General features: G+C 42.9%; 1 protein-coding gene and 1 long non-coding RNA gene across 11 annotated transcripts in view; one reads left to right on the top strand and one right to left on the bottom strand.

Annotated features, from left to right (window-relative positions):
* CREB1 (cAMP responsive element binding protein 1) overlaps positions 1–729 on the bottom strand; it is a 51,995-nt gene extending 51,266 nt beyond the window's left edge. For 3 of the 10 annotated variants that reach the window (XM_081051019.1, XM_081051022.1, XM_081051018.1), the window contains exon 1: positions 496–704. The gene's annotated coding sequence lies outside the window, so the exon portion shown is untranslated. Of the gene's footprint in view, positions 1–495 lie in introns of all 10 variants that reach the window. The other 7 variants (XR_013993496.1, XM_081051023.1, XR_013993495.1 and 4 more) reach the window with 6 other exon arrangements.
* A 95-nt stretch (positions 730–824) lies between these two features.
* LOC308498665 overlaps positions 825–21,836 on the top strand; it is a 37,176-nt gene continuing 16,164 nt past the window's right edge. Inside the window, exons 1-2 of the long non-coding RNA XR_013993499.1 lie at positions 825–1,040; positions 6,920–7,086. This is a non-coding gene — a long non-coding RNA (uncharacterized lncRNA). The remainder of the gene's footprint in view (positions 1,041–6,919; positions 7,087–21,836) is intronic.

Genomic DNA, 21,836 nt, shown 5'->3' with positions numbered 1-21,836 from the left:
GACGGCCGGGCCGGGGGCGAGGCGGGCGGCGGGGGCCTGGCGGACCGCATGGGAGCCCGCAGCGCCAAGCCGGACCGGGCCGGGCAGGCGGCCTCCCCCGGGGCGGCTCCTGGCGCCCGGCTCCGCGCCCGCCCGCCCGGCCTGGCGGCGGCGGCGGGAACGCGGGCGCCAGCTCCCCGCGGCCCGCCGCCCGCACACACCCCTGGTCGCCGGCTCCCACCCCGCCCGCGGCCCGCCGCCCCCCGCCAGGAGCGCCGCCGCTGGCTGCAGGCAGAGTCGCTGCCGCCCCGGCCGCCGCTGGCTCCAGTCCGCCGCCATTATTCTTTGTTCGCTGCGAGCGGCGGCGATGTTGTGGGGCTCGGGCGGAGGCTCCATCTTTACCGCGGCCCCTCCTGCGAGGGGAAGGCCCCGAGCGCGGGTGTCCGGCGCCTCCCCGTCCCCCCTCCGTCCCCCCGGCTCTCTCCGGCTCCTGCCTCCTCCTCCTGCTCCTCTTACCGGTGGTACAAGCTCCTCCGTCACTGCTTTCGTTCGCGGCCCGGATCTCGCTGGAGTTTTATTCTCTCCCCCACGTAACACACCGCGTCAAACTACACCTCCGCCGCGTCACTCACCAACACTCCGCTTCTCCCTGCCGCCCGGGCCACAGGCAGCAGCAGCCGCCGCCGACTGAGGAGCCGCAGCCAGGGAGCCAGCCAGCGCCGCCCAGTGCCGAGTGCGCAGCGGCCGCGCACGGAAACAGCCGAGTGCGGCCCGGAGGAGCTCGAACGGCCCCGCCCCTCGCGCTGGCGGCGGAACTTCCCGAAGGCCTTCGGGCTCTTTCGGGCGAGGCGAAGGGCTTCCGCCAGGAGTAGGACGGCGAGGCTGGGCTGGGACCAGCGCGGCGGGGAGGAGGGGTCCACGCCCGCCGCGCTTCTGCACCGATAAAACCCGGCGGCGGAAATTTGAAAGAGGAAGTGGGGTTGGTGTGTGGCCGGGTGGGGAATTCCCGAGGGGTGTCGACGACTCGATGGAAACCCCCGCGTGGGCCTACCCCTGCGGCGGTAAGCGGCGGGCGCTAGGCTGGCTGCGGCCGCCGGCCCGGGAACTTTGAAACGCTGCGGGGACGTGCAAGGCGCGCCGCAGGGTCTGGGACGCGGCCGCACGCGGGAGTCGTGAGAGGTGGGGAGGCAGGACTGCAGCGGGTCTGCAGACGCCCCCAGGGCGGGGTAGGCGCGGGCCGTGGGTGCAGCGGGGCCCCGGGGGAGGGCTTTCCTCCTCGCTGCGCTGGCCTGGCGGCCCCGCTCGGAACCAGCTGAGAAGCCTGGCGGCCGCCGGCGACACTGTTCTATTTTGGGGGTGGCGGGGGTGGGGTGGGGAGGCTCCGGGGCTTGCGGCGTCTTTGCGGGGTCCAGCCCGGCCGCGCGGGCATCCAGGGCCATCTTCGGCCCCCCAGGGCCTCCTAGCCATGAGCTGCCCTGACCGAGGTTGCTCTTCGCCACTTTGGAAATGTTCTGCCCTCCTCCCTCACCTGCCGCCTTTTTTCTGGCATCGTGCCCTGTCGCTTTCTTTTCACGGCCCGTTTTCTGCAGCAATGGTTTGCACCCCCCGCACCCTGTTCTTCACCACCCACTCGGGCTCTAAACCCGACGGTGTGACTTCTGTTGCCTCGCGGCTACTGAAACGCCTCTCTCAGAGGTCGTCCGAGGCCACGATGTTGAGGTCATTCTCCTCTTTGTTGAACCCTGCAGCCCTCTCCCTGGGCTCTCAGGTCTTTTATGATTTTCTTTCCTGTCCCTTAAAGCAAAGCTGTCTTTAGGAAGCTGGTGAGACGGTCCGATCCTGAACTCCACCCCTTATTGGCTTCCTGTTACAAAGAGTTGCCCTCCGTGGTACTCGTTCATTTTTCCCTTCGAGGCACTCGGGGTCGATCATCTCCCTCTTTCTTAGGGACTTTGCGCTGAAGCGTATCCACCTTTCCTTCTGTTATTTTCAATCTTTCCATCTCTACTGGCTTTCCTGTTTGGGATTTAAACATGTTTAAGCCTCACGTCTCTTTAAAAAGATTTCTCTCCTTAAATCCCTCTCCATCCATGACTTAAGTTGTCCCTTACCCCGTGGACGTTCTCTCATGTCCCAATTCTCAACTCTCTCCAGTGGAGCTTCTGTTCCTACCACTGGACTGAAGCAGTTCTGATTTGTTCCAGACAAGCTTCAGTCATCATCTTATGAGGCTTTCGTCTAGCACTGGACACTGTGGAGCACACCATCATCCAGATAGACTCTTCCCTCTGCTCTTATATCAAAGTTTTCCTCTTACCTCTTTGGTTGCTTTTTAACAACCAGCGTCTCCTCCTTTATCCAACTCTTAATTATTCTTAATTATTCCACTGAACTGAGCCCTCTCCTTGAGCCCCACCATATACACTTTCCTAGGTGGTCTCATCCTCTTCCAGTACCTACTTTACACTCTGCCAAAGACTGGCCATCCCATAACTCAAGCCTAGATCTTGCTCTTATCTCTAGATTCATATTGCAACTGCCATTACTGCAGTTTCATTGGATGACTGGGACATGTCATACTCAACCTGTATATCATATTCCCTCCAAAACCCTCCTCCCATAGCCCTGGGATCAGTAAAGGGCATCCTATCCATCTACTCATTTCAAGCCAGAAACCTGAGATGTCTCTGACACACATCAGAATCACCTAGACCTGTCTGCCTTTAAAAGTTGACTTTGTGGCCTCTCTCCATACCTATGACCACTTTTCCACACCCCACTCTAGTCTAAGCCACCTTCATCTCTTGCGAGAAGTACTGCAAATAGCTACCATCCAGATCCCACAGAATTGCTCTTGGCTCATTCCAATACATTTGCCATGCTGCAGCAACCGTAATTTTACACACACAAATCTGATCAATTCACTACCCTGCTTGAATTCTTTTGGTGGCTTCCCTTTGCATACTGAACAGTCTAAGCTCTTGTGGAGACCAGGCCCACCACCACCTGGGCTTGTCATTCTCCCTAGCCTCCCCAGCTGTCCTCCTAGCTTTGCACTCCAGCCATATTAATCTTATTTTTTCCAGGCTCCTTTCTCTCTTTTACCCCTACTGTAGGCTCTCACCTCAAGTTATTTACACATGCCATTCCCCTCACTTGGAATTCTTTTTGTCACCCACTCCTACCTAATTGTAACATCCTTTTGTGATTTATCATACCTGTAATTATTTATTTAGTGTCTACGTAAGGTCTGAGCCTGTGGGGACCATGTCTATCTTATTCACCACCAGCTTTTCCCCTTCCCTTTCATCCCTAGCACGAGCACAATGTTTAGACTATAGCGGTGCTCATTAAATATTTATGGAATAAATAATGAATATCTGTGCGTTTCCGGGATAAATTCCTTAATATTTTTAAATCCCAGTTCAAATCCTGGCTCAGTCACTTATGGCTATGTGACTGGGCAAATTGTTCACTCTTGTCCCTCGGTTTTCCCATCTGTAAAATAAAGATGATGACAGCACCTGTGTCATAGTGTTATTGTGATAATTAAATGAGATCATTCATGGGAAGCGTACTTGGAACAGTGTTTGGTATCTGTGTATACGTATTGTGTTAATTAAAATGTTGCCTGTTACTGGATTTTACTTGCATATCTCACCCTTGTGTCAAATACATTGTAAATTTGAGTTTAGCGTCTCCCTGCCCTTCTTCTTACCCTGTCCCTATACGTGATACCAAAGTCTTGGCATTATTTACTCCTAGTCTATATTTATCACCTACCAAATATGGTCATTTTTTATTTTAAAGTTTCCTCATGTTCTGCCGCTCTGTTCACACTGACCTTCATTGAGGCTGTACCTCTTTATGTTACAGTTACTTTGCTGACTTCCTAGGTGCTTTCTGACTGCAGGCCCACTCCCCCTGCTCACTTGTGCTCTAGTGACGGTCCAGTGGGCCTCGGTTAGTAAATCGTGTATTCTTGCCTTCTTTCCTGGTCTCTTTTCACTTCACTTTGTTCACTCATTCATTCAATCATTCATTCATGCAAGGGCAAGCTATTTTACTAAGCATTTTGGATATACTTCAGCTTTGAAATCTAGTCTCCCAATGTCACATATTCTGCTCTAGCATCTCCATACCCTGTAGAAATGAACTAGAAATATTAAACTTTCGGCATCCATTTTTTTGTCTCTGGGATTTAGAATATACCCCCATTTTTGACTTAATTTTTCATTGGAAAATATGGTCAATATTGGGGAGATAAGAGTAGAGAAGAGCACATGGATGTAACTTGACATAGTATTAAGTGCCGCAAGAGAGGTCCAGAAAAGGGGGAGGGTGTCTTGAGATGATTATAAAAGTTTTCAAGGAGATGATATTTGAGAACTTTTCTCTAACCACGGCTTCCTTTTCCTGTTATTTTTCTCTTGCTTCCGCTGTTGAACCTAGTTTTCACCCTCACTGCAAATTCAAGTTCCATGAACCCTGCTTATTCTCATGACTTAATTTGCTTTCCTACCTAACCCCAAGGCTATGGTGACTTTTCTTGTTTATTCTAAAAATAAATGTCGAGTGGCACCTGCTATGTACCATATACTTTTAGAAATTGGGGATCAGTGCTATTAACGTTATCAAAGCTCATGAAAAAAATCTCATGATTTGAATTGAACTTTCCAAATAGTTTTCCAACGGAGAAGAGGAAAGCACTGATACGTTATAACTATTCCTGGTCTGTTTACCGGTTATGGTTCCCATGTAAATTAATATATTTCTTCTTAAAATTAATCTTAAACAATAACCAAAAAACCCTTTTCCGCTTCCTTCTCTAGCTACTGCCCCATTTATTTTTTCTGTCTTTACAGTAAATATCATTGAAACAGTGCTCTATTCACAACCCCACTTCCTTTTCTCTCATTTTCTGTTAAATCTCCTCCAGTTATCTCTTGCCGTCACCAAAGGTGCTCTCCGTGTCACTTAATGCAATGGCCTGTGCTCTGTCTTTGTCTCACTTGACCCATCAGCAGCGTTTGACACAGTTATCGTTCCTTCCTCCCTGAAGCACTTCTTCGCTTGCTACACTTGTTTCTTCAGTGTTACAGTACACGTCACTCTCCTGGTTTTTGTCTTGTGCTACTGGTCACTATTCTTAATCTCCTTTGCTCACTGACAGCTTAATATTGGAGAATGCCAGGACTCTGTTCTTGGACCTCTTCTATTTCTATACCTGCTCCCTTAGTGATGTCATTCAATCTTAGGGCATTAGATATGGTCAGTATGCTCCCAACTCCCTAGTCTCAGATCCGCACTTGTACGTATATCCGGTACTTCAGCATCTCCACTTGGATGTTTCATAGACCTCTCCATTTTATTATGTCTGACACTGAACTCCTCACTGCCTGTCCCCTCAAAAACCTTTCCCTGCAGCCTTGTCTCTCAGTTAATGGCAACTCCATTATTCCCACTGCAGAAGCCAACTCAGTAACTCATTCACCCCCATATCCAATGTGTCATCAAACCCTTTTGGTATCAAAGTATACAACCACTTTTTCCATCTCCACTCATACCACCTTGGTTGAAGCCCCTGTCATCTTTGACTAGGATTTTATATCAGCCACACTTACCCTTCATTCTGTTCTCAGTATAGCAGCCAGAGTGATCCTTTAAAACATAAAGCCAACCACACCATGGTTCTGTTCAAAACTATCCAGTAGCTCTCCATCTCAGAAAAGGAACAATTCTTACAGCTAGACCTACAAGACCCCATTTCCTCTCTGCTCTCACTTCTGCTGTTCTTCCCTTCTCCTCTGCTCAGGCCTGTTGGCCACCTTTTTGATCCTCAAACCCTTTGGACATACTTGCTCCTCAGGGACTTTGCATGTGCTGTTCCCTCTGCTCAGAAGAGACCATCCAGACATTTTTGTGTCCTCTTCACCTCTTCAGGTCTTTGCCCAGATGTCTCCATTTTCTGTGAGGCCTTCCCCTACTATGATGAAAACTGTCCACCCTACACCCCACCTCTCTCTTTGCTCCTTTGCTTTCCCTTTCTCTCTTTGCTGCTTTATTTTTCTCCATAGAACCTATCACTTTCTGGTATGCCATCTACTTCACTAACTTATTGTATTTGTTGTCTGACCCCTCTAGGGCAGGGACTTGTGTCTCTCTTTTCGCTGCTGTATCCTGAATGTCTAGGATAGCGTCTTGTACATAGCTCACACTCAAATGTTTGCTGAGTGAATGCAGTTGAAATTCTGGGTTTAATATTAATCTCCTGACATTTGGTTAATTTAAACAGGTCTCCCTCAGCCTGATCACCTCTGGATGCGTCTATAAATACTGAGTTTCTGTATTGCAGCCTGAATCGTGGTGGTTCCACCAAAGTATTGCCTTCTTGTGGGGTCTGATTTTAGCATGGCCATGCTCCCAGCCATCTCTGTCTCACTTCCATGTATAGTATTCTCCCTCGTAATCCACTGTTACACTTACCCACAGTCAAGTATGATCTGAAAACATTAAATGGAAAATTCCAGAAATAATTCTTAAGTTTGACATTGTATGCTATTCTGAGTAGTGTGATGAAACCTCACGCCGTCCTGCTCCATCTTGCCCAGATGGGAACCGTCCCTTTGTCCAGCCCATACTTACCGTATCCTCCACTTGCCCTTTAGTCACTTAGTAGCCGTCTTGGTTATCAGATCAACTGTATCGATATTGCAGTACTTGTGTTCAAGTAACCCTTATTTTTCTTAATAATGCCACATTCACATAACTTTATTACAATATCTTGTTGTAATTGTCCTACTTTATTATAGTTATTAATCTCTTCCTATGCCTAATTTATAAATTAAACTTTATCATAGATATACCTGTATGTATGGGTGTATGTATGTGTAGGGAAAAACATGATATATATAGCGCTTGGTGCTATCTGTGGTTTTAGGCGTCTACTGAGGGTCTCGGAATGAATCCCCTGTGCCTAAGGGGAATCCACCATAACCTGAAAGAGATGAGGACCTCACTGAAGGTTTCTGATCTCCCCACCTCAGAACTGAAGAACTGATCGGCAAGATTCTGGTTGCTTTTAATTTCTGTTTTGAGCACCAAATGGTAAGCTGCATTCTCATCTTGCTTGTGACTGAAAACAATGTCATGTAAACAAAGTTTGCCTCTTATCCTCCTAGAAATTTCAAAAAGGCCGGTGGTTGACAATTAAAACCTGTAGCAGTAACAAATGAAGATTTATCGAGTGTTTACTTTGTGCCAGGCACTCTTCTAAACACTTTTGATATATTAGCTAATTTAATCCTCATAATAACCCAGGGAGGAAAATACTAATATGAGGAACATTTTATAGATGAGTCAGCTGAAACACAGAGGGATGAAGAAATGTCTCCAAGGTCTTACAGCTAGTAAGTGGCAGAGTCAGACTACGAACTCAGGCAGTCTGGCTCCAGGGCCCACATTCTTAATCAGGTGCTCCACTGCTTGGTTCTAGAATGAAAAGGGGAAGAGAGACTTTGTACTGAAAAGAAAGCAGAGTCATAATTCCATCATGTACACATATGTCTGTCATCCTGGAGTACCACAGTCATCCGAGCTCTTTCCTCTGACATCAGCCCTATTGCCACTTTCCTTGGTGACAGGAATCAGGCTAACTCTTGTTACCCTCCTAGGCAAACGAATAGGCTCCTTGAAGCTCTCTGCCAAAGTGTTACCCTCATCTTTGCTTCACTAGCTCCTACTCTAGCTGAGCTCTGAAGGCTGTGTCGTTACCTCTGAGCATCTTATTTAGCTCCTCCCCAACCTCCCCGTTAAACACCTTGGTCTGGTTTACGTACTTACACTGTTTTTGTTTCCATCAATCACTTAGCACACTTGCTTGTCATTTGTTTAATTGCCTCGTTCTCCACGAGACCGTAATCTCTGATAACATCAGCCTTCTTCATGGCTATATCCTCAGTGCCTAGCATAGTATTTGGCATATTGGAGGAATTCAATACAATTTTTTGGAATGCATTTCTATAGAATATCTGCAATCGTATGTATCCATGCATTTTCTTGTGGCCAGGCTAGGCCATCTTTTTGAAATGGAAAAGATAATTTTCTTTGAGTCTGCCTTCCTTCTAGCTGTTGGGTTTTCATGTTGTTGTTGCCCAGGCCATAATGCTAGTTTTCAGTCAGTGTCTTTTCATGCTTCCGATTCAACTAACATTCAACTGCTATGGGATAAGATGGTTCTCTTGGGTCATGCATATATATCTGCTCATTTAAATTGAGATAACCTCTTGGAGTTTCAGTTTCCTCAGCTGTACAACCAAGATACTAATTGGCTTGTGCAAGATCAAACTGTAAGTTTGAAAATTGGGGTTTGAATTGAGAACTTCCACTTCTAAATTTAGCTTTCTCGTTTTCTGTACGATGCTGCCTTCATGTCTCGTCTCTGATCCTTGTCCACTAGTCCATGGGTAGCACCCATATTACTGAAATACGACAAGCATATTTCATATTCTTATCATATGCCCCTCCTTCAAAGCTTTTTCCTCCCTCCTTTGTTCTGTTTTATATTTTGTATTCATTTTCTTTCCATTTCTGCTCTGCCAGATTCTCTCCCAAACAGTGGCACTCAGAGTTTATGAAAACATTTCTGGGACCTGTCCTAATTTCATGTAATGTATTGAAGGTTTTAGTGATATTTGGTTATTTGATTATTATTCCTATACTATCATTATATCTATTTTAGAAATAGATTTAAGTGTCCCAGTGATTGGAACCAGGACTCACACTATTCGGGCTCCAGATCAAACAAGATGATTGAACACGTGCTTTTTGCTTTGCTCATTCCTGACACCCACAGTAAAGGAAAAAGGAAAGTATAAACCCCATAATAGACAGAATAATGGTCCTCCATAGATTTTCATGTCCTAATTCTTGGAACCTCTGAATATGTTATCTTATTTGGCAAATGAGACTATGCAAATATGATCAAGTTAAGGATTTTGAGATGGGAAGATTATCCTGGATTAATGTGTAGGTCCAGTGTAATCACAAGGATTCTTGTAAGGGAAAGAGGGAGGCGGGACACACACACACACACACACACACACACACACACACACACACACACAAATTCGGAGGTGTTGCTCTGCTGGCTTTGAAGTAGAAGATGAAGTCCCGAGCTAAGAAATGCAGATAGCCTCTAGGAGCTAGAAAAGGCAAAGATCTTCCCCAGAATGACCTGAGGAAGCCAGCCCTGCCAACACCTTGATTTTAGCCCACAGAGACTGATTTTGGACTTCGGACCTCCAGAACTATAAGATAATAAATTTATGTTGTTCTAAGTGATGACGTTTGTGGTACTTGTGACAGTGGCAATGCGATTCTAGTACAGCCCCTCAACGACAAAAGACAGGAAAGGAGACTATAGCAACCGAGAGATTCAACACACATTGAGAATATGGATGGACAGAGGAAAGGTAATTGACTTGGCGGAATGGAGGAAGCTGATTCCTAAGTGCCTGCAGAAGGGATGGCAATAAGAAGAAAGCCAATCCGTCCTACAGAAACCCAGAAGAGTTCAGGAATTAGAGGCCATACCTGTTTTATCCATTTGCAGCCCTGGGGAAAGAGTACAAAGAGAGGCCTACAGAACATTTGGCTATTTAAAAGTTATAAATCCTGCTAATAAACTGCTAACTAAAATATATTCTATCCTATCTTGAGAAATGCAAAGAAAGGACCTCCATTTGAAAGTGCTCCAATGAATTTAAGGAAATTTTTAAGCTTGAAAGAGAAACCAACTATCCAGGCAAGTGACTAACCAAATAGGAAGTCTGATGTGTATGACTGTATTGAGATGAGATTGAAATAACTGGTGAAGAGTTTCTGATTAGTAATATGTGCTTTATAAACCGAGTAAAAGAAAACAGCAATAGTTACTAACTCCAGGGAAAACAAAAAGTTTGGCAGAAGAGGAAAAGTAATTGTAGTTATATGGTTCAAATCTAACTAGAATACAAGATCCAAATAATGTAAATGCTCTATTAATCTAATTAAAGCTGTGGTACATAGTGAAAGGAGCATGTATGTGGTGGGCATTCAGAGAAGGAAAAGAATAAATCTGCATTTCCATAATGAAAAGTCAATAAGTAATGCCTAAAGCAGAAATATCAAGTTACGACAATTAAAGCATGTTGTGTAGAGATACGGAGGTCAGTTCCAAAGCATCAGCTGAAAAAAATCCACAGTGGCTGTTTCTGGGGAAGGCAAATACTCAGTGAGAAGGCTGTTGACTCTTTAAACTATGAGCATCTGTAACTTTGATAAAACTAAATTCTTAAAGACAAGAAATAAAGGATCTTGAGGGAAAAACATGATTGAAGATATTTTCCTGGATCTGAAAAATATGAGCATTAAGATCGAAAGGCATGAGCGTTAACGATTGAAAGAGATATCTAAATCTCTTGAAAAAGACCCACATCAAAGCATATGACCTTGAAATTTTAGAACACTGGTTATAAAAAAAGAACTTAAAAGCCTCTGGGAGGGGATGAAGGTCCAGACAAAGGACTAGGAAGGACAACGGCACTGGGCTTCTTAATAGCATCATTGAAAGCTAGAAGACAATGTATTAATGCTTTCTAATTCTGAGGGGAAGTGATTTCAAGTCCAGTATTCTGTTATCTTCAGACACACCAGGTCTTTGCCTGTCGTGCACACTTTCTCAGGAGACTACTGGAAAATATGTATTACCAAAATGAGGGAGTAAACCAAAAAAGAAAATCCAGGAAACAAGGTGTATCTGTCAGCTTCGGCTACAATGCAGTAACAAACACCACCAAATTCTCCGTGGTTTACAACAGAAGTTTATTTCTTCTCACCCAACATGTCCATCCTATAGTTCTGCTCCTCGTCACCTTTGTAATGGGACCCAGGCTAATGGAGCATCCTCTGTCTGGGACATGCTGAGGAGAGAGGGATGACAGATCTGTCTTAAGCTTCCACCTTACGGTGACACATGTCCTTGGCCAAAGCAAGTCACATGGTCATTTCTGAGTTTTATATGGCAGAGATGTAAAATGCTTCCACAGGGTAGGATATCACAAGGCATAGCCAAGTCTGAAGCCAATGGGGTGAGGAAGTATAATGAACCTCAAAGCAGGAGCAGCAACTATTTTGAACAATAATAGTACAGTGTATCTCAAAGGGAACTGCTGCATAGAAGAGAGACTCCCTAGGACAGCAGCTGTGAGGAATAAGGGGAGAACTCCAGGAGGTAAGTCAGGTTGAGGGGGAAGGATTGGCATCGATAGCTTTTCTGACAGGTTTGATTATTAGATGGCTGCCTCTCTGAGTAGGTACTAGATGGATAGGGAGAGGGTGTGTAGGAGATCTGTTTTCTCAGCTTTTTTTCCCCCGTCCAAAGTGAGTTTTAAAAAGCTATATGATAATTTAGTAGAAATTTAAATCATTTTTTAAATGGATAGCAATTTAGCTGTGCTTTGTTGAATGTGTTTGTGTGTGTGCTGTGATGTGTACATGTCCTGTGTTTGTGTATATGTGTGATTAGGGCAGTTGTTCTCAAACTGTAGTAGGTAATAGTTTGTTACTCGTCTGCAACAAGGTGGGTACCGAAATTGAGAATAAGCATTTCTAAACTTCAGTAGCAATTTAACACAGTATTTTATGCCTGTTGAAACCAGTAATACAAAATTTGAGGGCTTTTATCTTGTATTCTTTGTCTTTAAAATTTTTTACTTTGCTAGTAATTTGTTTCTACTGTAGTTTACAAAAATTTGCAATGAATTGGAAATTTTTAAAATGCGGTTGCTTACCACAGATAGTTTTATAAGCACTGATTTAGGATATAAAGGTAAGGCTTTAGGTTGAATATATTTTGAGAATTATTGTGCTACAACAATCAGCAAATGACCAATGCTACATTTTCTGACCATCCTTCTTCCTCCACAATTCTGAGAATTTTATGTAGAAAGAACAGAAGCATATTGAGGTCAGCATTCCCAATCCTCCCATGATAAAACTGTTTACAACATTCTTCTCTGCCTCCATCCTGCCCTCTCAATAAAGTACCTGGAAAGAACCCAAAGAAAACAGTGGTATTTTCCAAGAAGTCATGGGAAAACATCATTAATAACCCTGAGAAGGTAAAGACATTTGACTGTCTAAGGATAACAAGCGTACTTTTTTACAGTACTGCCCAAATTCTGCATTTTTGATTGCACTACTTTTATACTCATGTTAATAGTCAAATATCTAAGCCATTAGTAATATAAAAATATTCTCTTGTTTTTTTAAACTGTCTTAAGGTTCTCACTCCATTCCCGTCAGGCTTTATGCCCATGTTTATTAAAGCATCCAACTAAATGTGTTTTGGAGCTTAAAAACTGATGCTTTACTGTGATAAAACAAAATGCAGTTTTTCATAGGATGTATTTCAGAAGTACCAGAGCACATTTCTTCAGAAGACTGACATTTCTTTCAATATGTAAGTAAATATGGACCTCTTAATGCTGAGGTCCACATGCATCTGGATAAAACTTACCTCATCTCTGTTCAGTTGTTCAGTCATGTATATTGTCTTGGTAATATTGAGCCACAACACAGCTGACTCATGCCCTAACAGGAATTGTTACTGCCTAAACTCAGGTACAGGATACAATGGTTCAAACCACGCCCTCAAAAGCATCGCCCATCTCTGCATAGTGAAAGGCTATGAAAACATGGTTAGCTTATGAGGTAAGAGTTACTGTATCTGCTAAAACTAACTGTATCAAGGGATCTGACTTGTATGTTCAGATACTTGATGAGTGATCCTCAAGTTTTCTTTTTCTTTTTCACACACAACACACTTATATCAATAACATCCCAAGATAGAATGGGAGAAGGGATGCTGTCTATTTTCAAAAGCTCCTTCCACCTAGACGTGCGTCCCTTCCTCACCCTGCCCCCTTCTATAAGGAATTTAGAAAGAGATTACTTGTTTGGGAGTATAAGGATGATAGGGAAAGAGAGAATAGATCTTTTCATCTGTACAGATCCCTAGGCAACAAATGAGCATAAGAACCCTAAAAAATTTTCAATGTCATGACTGCCAGTGTCCTTTTTTTTTTTTTTTTTTTTTTTTGTGTAGACTTTTCTTAGCAAGGAATCTAGTCCAGTCAGCTAAATTCTAGTATCTTAGTATTTGACATACATTTTTAGGAAGGACCTATCAAAAATGACTATTAGGTGTATGTTTATGTACACTGCATTAACTACATTGTTGCTTCTTCCAGGAAATACCTTGTTGCCAAAAGATCTTAGCAGGGAGACACAAGTCCATGCTGATTCTGCACAAGCAGATTTTATATCAGTAGGTTCTGCATCTGTAGATCAGGAAAAACACTTTGTTTCATCCTCATCCACTGGAGCAGATCCCTTCACAGTTCCGAGATCCTCATAAAATAACAGGTCCCTTAGTAAACGTACTCTCAAACTATGAATGAGGGTTATAAATGTCAGCAAAATGGAATTGAATTTGCTAGAATTTGGAGCTCCCAGCCCTGGTTCTTGACAGGGTGACTTTTTCTTCCATGTTCATGCAGTCTCTCTGGACCGATCTTTTTCCAGAACTGAGTACATCCTTTTTTCCTCCGGTCCCCTACACCCCAGTACAATTACCCTGCATAGATTCCTGTAATCTGCAAATGTTATTTAATATGTTACTATATAACACTCTGTAACTGTTACTAATACCGCTTCTGTGGCACAGTGCTAAACAGTTTTTGTAATTGTGGTTTTGAGTGGAACCGGTAGAATGCTTTTGTAATTGTGTGTCAGAGTTTCTCATACTTTTTCCAGGAAGCCAGAACTGAATCGTTTTTAGGGCTTACAGCCTATCATCTTAGTCCAATAGCATATGCTCTTGTGGCCCACATGTTGCAAGCTATGAAAGGGCTATAATCAAAACACACCCTAAGTGGCTAGCTACAGCCCAGGAATGTTTACTAGAATTGCCCTGAAGCCAAAGGAATTGAAAAAACACCCTCTTTTTTCTTTCCATTAGGGCTTGCCCCAAGTTGTCCCTTCACTGTCAGAGCTTGTTGCACACACAGAACAGAGCATCCATCACGTGTTATGAAATATATTAGCCATTCATGTATTTGCCCAGACTGTTAGACTGTAAATGCCTCAGTGATAAAGTTTTACTCATCCTATTAGCCCAGCACCAACTTCAATTCCTTTTTTTTGACCTAAAACAAGGGAACTAAACAAAACCCAAAACAGGACACAAAAGACTGGAATTAGAAGTCCATGTGCAGGAGAGATAGCAGCTGTGCTTGGAGTTACATGGAGCAGGCGTGGGAGACCCACGCTGAAGATTTCATTCTTAAAATTCTTAAAGGTGAGGAATTTTTAAACATGAGGCTGATGACTTTTTTCCAAGGGGAGAAAATGGCAAAGTACAGAAATTGTGTGAGACACACAGAAGACAGGTTTTCTCTACTGTTTTGAGGTTTGTCTAAAAAAGGAGGGGAAGGAGAATGGGAACTATGTCATATGATTATTGTGAGGATGAAAACTTCCATGTACTGGGGGCGCCAAAAAAATGTATACAAGTGGACACTTCGGTCAAAGTTGCTCATGAAGTAGTTTGCCGTAATCAGAAGTGTCTGGACCCTGATGGGAACCACTTTGAGCACCTCTTGTCATTGCAGAAGTCAAATGTGACTTGTATTCTTCTTTTGCTATTGTTATATATTGAGTATTATAATTTTAATAGATTTTTCCTTTCTTAAAATGTGTATACATGTTTTTGGCTCTCTCTGTATATGACTTAGCACTGCCCCTGACTCACTATAAGTGATTAGTAGGTATTAGATTTTGTTTATTGTATCTCATTATACCCAATTAAAGGTATTTTTTGTGTCACTAGGAAAAAATTGTCCATTAAACTATTACACAGTGATTTCTTATCACTAAAGTTATCTTCTATTTATTGAAAAAAATTTAGACTTATTTAGATGGTTTTTAAAATTACATTTTATTCTCAGGCCATATATAAAAAGGTAAAAGTAAACAAATTGTCTAAGGTATTTGTAGAACTTTTCCATGTTCAGAGCCTAATGCTTCAGAATCACTTTTTGACTTAGAGATATTGATTTGTTTTTTTCCCATAATGTTGTCTGTGATATCAAGCGTTACAAATGAGAAGTGTAGCACTTCTAAAATGTGCGCCTCTGCCAAATCCCAGATTTTCTTCCAAACCACTGACACCCACTCTCCTTGTGCTTATTTCATGTTACCAGCAAGTGTCAACAGAATATTTTCAGACAACCAAATTCATACTCTTTTCTGAATTCCTGCTTTTACATCTTAATCTGCTTCCTACATGGTGGTCCCCACATTAGTTCATGATAAATTCATTGTAGTCCTGTTCTCAGGACAAAAATCCCTGGAGTCATTTTTGGCTCTCCTCTCTCTGTTGTACCGAAAATCCAATCCACTAGGATTCTAAATCCAGAATCTGGCTCCCATCTGCCCTCCTTTACTGCTACTTCACTAGCCTGAGGCATCCTCAACTCTCACCTATAATTATCTCCTAACAGGTTTTTCTGCTTCTGTCTTGGCCCCCCTACATTTCTATTCTCAACATAGTGGTCTGAGTGAATCTTGCAAAAATAAGTCAGATCATGTCTCTCCTCTCCTCAAAACCCAGCATAACGCCAGTCAGAGTAAAAGGTGAAGTCTCTGTGTTGGCCCCTAAGCCTTATATAATCTGTGATGTTTCCTGCTTCACCTCTCTCTCCTCCTCCTACTCCCTTCTGGGGCATACTCCCCACTCACTGGCCTCCATTCTGTTTCCTAGTCTCACCAGGCATGCTCCTGTCTGAGGATCTCTGCCCTAGCTCTTGTTCTAGCCTCTGGATCTATAGTTAACCCTCTCACTCTCTTCAAGTCTGCACAAATCTCGTGTTCTCACTGAAGCCTACTTTGGCCATCCTAATTAAAACCGTATCGTGAAGCTTCCTCTGTACCCTCCACTCCACGTTTTCTTTTTTCCCATAGGACTTACCAGTATAGGTAAGTCCTTTTTTTCCCATAGGACTTACCAGTATAGCATACTATAAAATTTACTTATTTATTACAGTTTATTTCCTCACAATGACAGGCATCTTTGATTTGTTCACTGATTATTCCCAAGTGCCTAGAGCAGTGCCTCATGGGCATTCGTTCAGTACTTGTTGAATTGTATTGACTTATAACAAATCCTGTGAGGTCAGTATAAGGTGCCATGGGAGTGTCTAGAAATGGCCTGCACTGAGCAGGTTAAGAAAAACATTATGAAGGAGCTAATGCCTCCACTGAACTTTTAGGAAGTAGTGAGGCAGCTGAGGGGGAACCACGAGAAGCAATGAAATCACAGATGCAAAATACTCCCTGTTTCAGCTGGATGTTTAGATTGTACACTACCTGATTACGGTTCAGAGTATGGAAGTCAAACCCCATAGGTCATAGACTTTGCAAAAAAAAAACTGTCAGCAAGCTGTTTGTGCGTACGGCGTCATCGTGAGTACTGCCGGCATTCCATGGTCAAAGTCCATGGGCCAGAACCTCAGCCTGACCAGCCAAGGTGCCAAGTCTGTGTTGGTCAACAGCGTAGGCTGTAATGAAAACATTAAGGTTCTGGTAGCCAATGTAGTAATGACGGTACTTCACTGTGAATGTCTTTAGAAAGGAATGCAATGACAGCGATTTTTCTCATTTGAGGTGTGCTTTCAAGCTTTGACCAGGGATTGTCCTCATATATCAAGCCTTAGCTATTTGGTACTTGGGATAAGACAAATCCACTCCCGAATCAGCTTTATAACTTATGACGTATGATTTATATTCTATATATATATATATATATATATATATATATATATATAGAGAGAGAGAGAGAGAGAGAGAGAGAGAGATTCATATATATATATGTTCTTCACAATATGTACCATCCGGTGGCTTCATATTTAAATAAGTAGTCTTGATAATTAGATGTCAAGCTCAGTTGTTTCTAGTTGGAGAAGTGTATGTGCTGTCAACATGAAAATATGACACATTTTAGAATTGTACTCTAAATTCTACACTCTAGAATTGTACACTCTAAAATGTTTGCTTGTGCCTTTTAAATTTCAGCAGACAGATACAAAGCCCTTTCTGCCTTCTGAATTTTGACTCTTTTCATAGAATCACCTAAACTCAGTCTCTGGCTGACACACAGTAATCAATACACATTATTTAAATGACTGAATCAAATAAATTTTGATCCAGAAGAAACGTATACTTTAAACCTCAAGGATTTGGGGAAACCAACCTTAATGTACTCTTTTGCAAATATCTGTAAAATAGGGCTCTTCATAGTACCTGTCTCAGTCTTTATGAGAATTAATATATGTAACAGGAGTTAATGTATGTAAGTCTTTGGCATATTTTTTTTACTAGTAGACTTTAGTTTTAAAACAATATTAGATTTACAGAAAAAATGAGCAGATAGCACAGAGAATATATACTTATAATATATACTTATATATCCTCTCCCCTTACCCAACCCCATCCCCAGGTTCCCTATTATTAACATGTTACATTAGTATAGTACATTTGTTACAAGCAATGAGCGAATATTGATACATTATTATTAACCAAAGTCTGTAGTTTGCTCAGGTTTCCTTAGTTTTTACCTAATATCCTTTTCTGTTCTTGGAGTCCATCCAGGATACTATGTTACACTTAGTAGCCTTGTCTTCTTAGGCTCTCTTGGCTGTGACAGTTTCTCAGACTTTCCTGTTTGTGATGACCTTGGCAGTTTTGAGGAATACTGATTAGGTATGTTATAGGATGGCCTCTATTGGAATTTGTCGTTGGCACATGTTAAGGCATATACAAGTATTGGTTATTAATACTATTGCTTCATAAAGTGTGGAACCGAGGTGGGAGGTGAGGGAAGGATAGTTTTGCTGGATGTTCAGTATTTAAAAGAAAGATTGATTTTGAGACTTGTTGGTTTATCATTGTTGAAAGACTGTGTGGAGAAAATTTGGTGTGCCTACATCAGTCCTTCCATCTGTCCATTCAATTCAGTACATATTCACCAAGTCTCTATTGTGAGGGCAGAAGTGTGTTAGATGCTGATTCACAAAACAAAACTTCCCTCATGGAGCTTCCTATCAAATAGGGAGACAGTGAATAAGGAACTAAAGAAATAATCCAAAGGTTAGCTATGACAAGCAAAGAAAATATACTTATATCAAAGAATGTCTCAGGGGATGGGAGGGGGGACTCCTTTGTCAGAGTGGTGTGTAAGTTAGGGTCATATTTAACTGTGAGGGGCAGAACTTTAAAAAAAATAGGAGCTTAAGCAAGATAGAAATTTCTCTCATGTTCAGGAAGTCAGGAAGTTAATCCAGAGCTAACGAGACAGCTCCATCACATCAGTGTTCCAGGCTCTTTCCATCTTCTTGCTCTGCTGTGCATTGTTTCATTTGCCAGGATCATGTCATGGTCTGAGACAGTTTCTGGGGCTCTAGCAATCATATACGAATTCCAGCCAGCATAAAGGTGAAAGGGACAGGGATGGGAACAGCCCTTTCCCCATTTCTGCTTACTTCTTCTGGCCAGAACTTCATCATTGCCTTACCTAGCCACCTTACCTGGTCTTTATCCAGGCCCGGCATACCAGTTAAACATCAGAAGTTTTATTGCTGTACAACAGTGGTTCTCAAACTTCAGCATGCATCAGAATCACCTGCAAGACTTGTTGAAATACACATTGCTGGGCCCCAGCCCCAGAGTTTCTCCTTCAGTAGGAGGCCAAGAATTTGCATTTTTAACCAGTTCCTGTGTGTTGTTAATACTGCTGGTCCAGGACCACACTTTGAGAACCACCACCATAGAAGAAGGGAAGCATGCATGTTGAAGGAGCAGTCTCTGATTCAGAGCATAATTTGGACTTTAATCCTTTACATTTTTGTACTGAGACAGATTACACTTTCTGAGGTCAAGTATCTCATCTTTGATGTGTCAATTCTGGATAGCTGTATATAATTTAGGCATTTTTGTATAAGATCAGTGTTTTGGTTATCTACTGCTATATAGCGAATAACCCAAAACACAGTAGCCTAAAGCACTAATTTGCTTATGATTCTGTAGATCTTCAGTTTGAGCAGGGCTCAGTGGGGAAGGCTTGCTTTTGCTCTACACGTGTTGGCTGGTCGTGAGTAGGGCTGGAGGATACACGATGGCATCACTCACATGTCCGGGGCTGGCTGTCAGGTGGGGCACCTCACTGCTCCTTGGACTTCCTGACCTGAAGTCTCGGGGCCCCAAGAAGGTGAAATGGAAATCCTAAGGCTTCTTAAAGCCACAGCCTAGAAATCACACTGAGTCACTTCTGCCAGATTCTGCTGGTGAAAGCTAGTCACAAAGTGAACCCAGGTTAAAGGGGAGAGGAAGTATAATAGATTCCATCTATTGATGGGAGGAGTGGCAACACATGAAAGAACATGTGTTGTATTGGAGCCGTGTTTGGCCATAGTCTACCACAGTCAGGAATGAGAATGTCAATCCATTATAATTCTAAATATGGACATAGAACTATCATCCGATGGATTTTATCGCTACTGGGACCAGAGTGTGATTTGGGTAAAACACTGCCAAAATTATTTTTGCACTGGTAGAAAAGAAACGTGACAAGATCAAACAGGGTTTTAGAAAGGTTTGCTGGTTATTGAAAAAACTTTCCCATACCTTCATTTTTATTTTTTTTAAAGAAAGATTTTTTTATTTTTAATTTTATTGGGGAATATTAGGGAAGAGAGTGTTTCTCCAGGGCCCATCAGCTCCAAATCATTGTCCTTCAATCTAGTTGTGGAGGGTACAGCTCATCCAAGTCCAGTCGTTGTTTTCAATCTTAGCTGCAGGGGGCACAGCCCACCATTCCATGCGGGAATTGAACCAGCAACCTTGTTGGTGAGAGTTCACGCTCTAACCAACTGAGCCATCCGGCTGCCCCTCCCGTACCTTTATTGATAATAAAAGTTCAAACATGAGGAGGAGAACACAAATTTGGAATAAATTCATAAATATTTTTCTGCTGGCCTTCTTTACTCACATGGCTATTTTGATTGAAAGTTCTGATCTCAACTTTTGAAAGTCAGCATTTTAAAAATAATGGTCTCACACAATACAATGTGAATTAGTGCTCTAAAAGAAGTCAAGGTTATAGAATATTTTTATACATGGTATCATTTAGGGTGTGGGCAAGAGACTCCCTGCACCCCCAATGAAATCTTTACAAGTGCCTGAAATTATACCAGCAGTGATTCATTATTTGTTTCAAACATTGCTCATTTTCACTGAATTCTTACATAGCAAATACTTCTGGGAAGGGAAAGATAGGAAGTCAGTAGCACTGTCCTATGAATAATTTAAAGGAACACTTTCTTTTCAGAGAATTCTGAGTCCTGGGTGACTTTGGGGAAAGGGCATGCTGAAGGCAGGAGTGAAGCGAGATGGGGGTGGGGTGGATGAAGAATGGTAAAATGGAGGTACCGAACCCATATTTCTTTACCTCACAGGACTGCTGCTTAGGTGCTTACATGATATTAAAACAACCAATTCCATAATGGCTTTTGATTTAGGAGAACATTTTGTTCCTATAATATGATACTCATGCACTCTGAATTTTTTCTTTTCCTAAACATTTTCCCACAAAGAGTATTTCTGTACCCTTAAAATAGCTCCAGCCACCTGCTTTGAGGTCCTTCTCTTACAATAACTTCTGGTTTCTGTGATTTTCCTTTGGAATCAAATATCTCTCCAGCCCTTCCTTCTCACCCTATTTTCCAAGGTCTAAAAGTCAGGCCTGGCGTTCTGCTGGACCTCTGCAGGTGCTGGTCTGCTGTGGGAAAATTCCAGCTTGGGCAGAGACCATGCTGTGTGTTCACCAGGTGTTGAATCAACCACAGAGGAGAGCTGCCCCACAGCCTGTGTTTTCCTCGTTTGAATAGCAAGATTATTTATTTCTTTGACTTTCTTAAGGCTACTCCATCTCTCCTTTGAATGTATGCTTTTCCCCATGAGAACTAAATCCGACTCAGATGCCCCGGAGAGTTGCATTCTAGGGAGCTCCTTTTGTTTGCCTTAGCTGATACAGTGCAAGACTGTGATTTTATTATTCTAACAGAGAGCGAGAGCCTGTTCTGTGGTTCAGATGAAAAGCTCTGTGACTAACAGGATTCTTTCATCCTTTATTTATTTATTTTGTGTGTGTGTGTGTGTGTGTGTGTGTGTGTGTGTTACATTTCTCCCATTAGCTGCCCCATTGGTTCACGACAGTTCTCCTGGCTAAAGCAATCTATCATGGAGAGAGGGAAGGAGAAGTGGGAACTAGCTGGTTTTTATCCTCTGACAATGGGGCTTCTACTCCTGCAGTCAGGACAGGCCAACAGCTCGTTACTTAGGTGGTGTGAGCCGACGAGAGGAAGTTTGCCTCACAACCACTGCCATTCTGGAGAAGTCCCCGGATACAGGGCAGCGAGCCAGTGGGTGCAGTCTGCCTCCCGATTCTCCCTCCTCAAGTCAAAGGCTCTTGGAAGACAAAGCTTAGTTTTGCAGCCAAACTACAGATGGAGGTCCTTCTGCCGTCATCCTGGGGATCTACTCAGTACGGATTTTACAGTTAGCCAGAGCCTGCTGTAAACTGGAGTCAGAGCTGACCAGGCATTTTGCCTCTTTTAAGCCTCTACAGAGGCTTCCTCTCCCACACCCAACTGGTTGGCAGGGTACCCACTGGCTGTTGAAGGTTCGTCAGTGTTGAAGTG

Source organism: Rhinolophus hipposideros (genome assembly GCF_964194185.1).
Source record: "Rhinolophus hipposideros genome assembly, chromosome: 6".
In the NCBI taxonomy this organism is placed as follows: domain Eukaryota; kingdom Metazoa; phylum Chordata; class Mammalia; order Chiroptera; family Rhinolophidae; genus Rhinolophus; species Rhinolophus hipposideros.
This window is presented reverse-complemented; position numbering and strand designations above follow the sequence as displayed.